The following is a 2,611-nucleotide window of genomic DNA, read 5'->3' as shown; positions in this document are numbered from 1 at the left end:
CAAGCGAGATTTGGCTCGCCCGGGCGAGATTTTGTCTCGCCCGAGCGAGATTCGGCTCGCCCGAGAGAAAAAAAAATATTTTTTTTTAAAAATTATTTTTGGGACTTCAGTATCTTTGTGCATTGGTTTAATTGTTGTTTGGTTGTCCATTAAGGTCGTCTGTTATTTTAAGTGAGCCAAATGAAGTGAAATGTCGCCAAAGTGACCTCTTTCATGGATATAACTCATGAGGAATAATGGATGGAAGTGTGTATGGTCATTCATGCGGGTATTAGCTGGCCCAAAGGAAAGTTAATATTTGGCCGAATACCATATACACCTGTGATGATAAACATGTCATAATTCTAAAGTTTTATACGTGTGACTGATGAATCAATCCAAAGAGGGATTCGTCAGTTGACATGTCTTATTATGAATGTTTGATCATTACAACAAGAGTATCACTTGCAGTTGATATCACTGTCCAAAGACTTGATATTGATGGTGCACTAGGTATCTTGATTTGGACATACCATTGTTTTGAGCACAATGATAATTTTGGGTTGTGAGCATATTTTAATATTTTGTCTTTTGTTTCAATCAGCTACATCAATTGCTTCTATATCTGCAAATTTGAATTCGGTTCCGGTCCTTAATGGTGAAAATTTTAAGGATTGGAAAGAGAACATGGAAATTGTTCTTGGCTGCATGGATCTGGACTATGCATTAAGGGTAGAGCAACCCCCTTCTCCTTTGGAATCCAGTGCCTCTGAAGAGAGGAAGGATTATGAGAAGTGGGATCGCTCTAATCGCATGAGTCTGATGATCATTAAGCGTGGCATTCCAGAAGTCTTTAGGGGTACTATCTCGGATGAGATAAATAGTGCCAAAGATTTCCTTGCTGAGATTGAAAAGCGCTTTGCAAAGAGCGATAAGGCGGAAACAAGTACTCTGTTACAGAACTTGATTTCCATGAGGTATCAAGGCAAGGGAAACATAAGGGAATACATTATGGGAATGTCCAATATCGTTTCAAAACTTAAGGCCCTTAAGCTTGACATGTCGGAAGACTTGCTCATTCATTTGGTCTTACTGTCTCTTCCTGCACAATTCAGTCAGTTTAAGATTTCTTATAACTGTCAAAGGGAGAAATGGACTCTTAATGAGCTCATTTCATTTTGTGTGCAAGAAGAGGAAAGATTGAAGCGAGAGAGGACTGAAAGTGCCCATTATGTTACTACCTCTAAAGACAAGGGCAAAAGGAAAATCACTTCAGAGCCCAAGAATGAAGCTGCTAAGGGTTCAGTGCAAAAGAAACAGAAGCAGGATGATGTCTGTTTCTTTTGCAAAGCAACTGGACATCAAAAGAAGAAATGTGTAAAGTATCACGCCTGGCGTGCTAAGAAAGGTACATTTCTTGCTTTGGTTTGTTCTGAGGTCAATTTAACTTCAGTACCTGGAAACACCTGGTGGTTAGACTCCGGTTCAACTTCTAACATCAGTGTTTCAATGCAGGGTTGCCTGAGCTACCGAAAGCCTAATCATGTTGAAAGATACATATATGTTGGCGATGGGAAATCGGTAGAAGTGGAAGCTATAGGGCATTTTAGGTTGTTATTATGTACTGGTTTCTATTTGGATTTGAAAGACACTTTTGTTGTACCGTCTTTTAGACGGAATTTGATTTCTGTTTCATATTTGGACAAATTTGGTTATTGTTGTTCATTTGGAAACAATTCGGTTCAATTGTCTTTAAATTCAAATGTTATTGGAACTGGTTCACTTATGTTGAATGACAACCTTTATATGCTGAATATCATAACTGATTATAGCGAAACCCTGAATGTGGAATCACGTGGTACTAAGCGTAAGATTGAAAATAATAATTCAGGTGCATTATGGCACAAGCGCCTAGGTCACATTTCTCAAAAGAGAATTGAGCGTCTTGTGTCAGATGGGATTTTGGATTCCATTGACTTCACAAACCTTAATGTTTGTGTTAAATGCATAAAAGGAAAACAAACCAAACAATCGAAATATGGTGCATATAGAGCTTCGGACGTCTTAGAATTGATACATACGGATATCTGTGGGCCATTCCCTACGGCTTCCTGGAATGGTCAACGATATTTCATATCATTCATAGACGATTATTCTCGTTATGCATACATTTTTCTAATTCATGAAAAGTCCCAATCGGTGGACGTGTTCAAAACTTTTAAGGCTGAGGTTGAAAATCAACTCGGCAAAAGGATTAAGTGCGTCAGATCTGACCGTGGTGGTGAATACTACGGTAGATATGACGGTTCAGGTGAACAACGTCCAGGGCCTTTTGCCAAATACCTAGAGGAATGTGGTATAGTCCCACAGTACACCATGCCAGGATCGCCTAGCATGAATGGTGTGTCTGAAAGACGAAACCGGACTCTTAAGGACATGGTAAGGAGTATGATTTGTCACTCTACCTTACCAGAGTCACTCTGGGGAGAGGCACTTAAGACAGCAGCTTATATTCTTAATAGGGTACCAACTAAGGCAACTGCTAAAACACCTTATGAGCATTGGACTGGGCGAAAGCCAAGTCTGAAGCATTTTCATGTGTGGGGATGTCCAACTGAGGCAAGGCCTTATA

At 39.7% G+C, this 2,611-nt stretch overlaps 1 protein-coding gene across 1 annotated transcript in view; it reads right to left on the bottom strand.

Moving 5' to 3' along the window:
* The window catches only part of LOC109361277 (glycerol-3-phosphate dehydrogenase SDP6, mitochondrial-like), a 14,940-nt gene that overhangs the window by 3,391 nt on the left and 8,938 nt on the right, over window positions 1-2,611 (bottom strand). The gene's annotated exons all lie outside the window — the stretch shown is intronic.

This window comes from Lupinus angustifolius, chromosome LG11 (assembly GCF_001865875.1).
Source record: "Lupinus angustifolius cultivar Tanjil chromosome LG11, LupAngTanjil_v1.0, whole genome shotgun sequence".
Lineage (NCBI taxonomy): Eukaryota > Viridiplantae > Streptophyta > Magnoliopsida > Fabales > Fabaceae > Lupinus > Lupinus angustifolius.
This window is presented reverse-complemented; position numbering and strand designations above follow the sequence as displayed.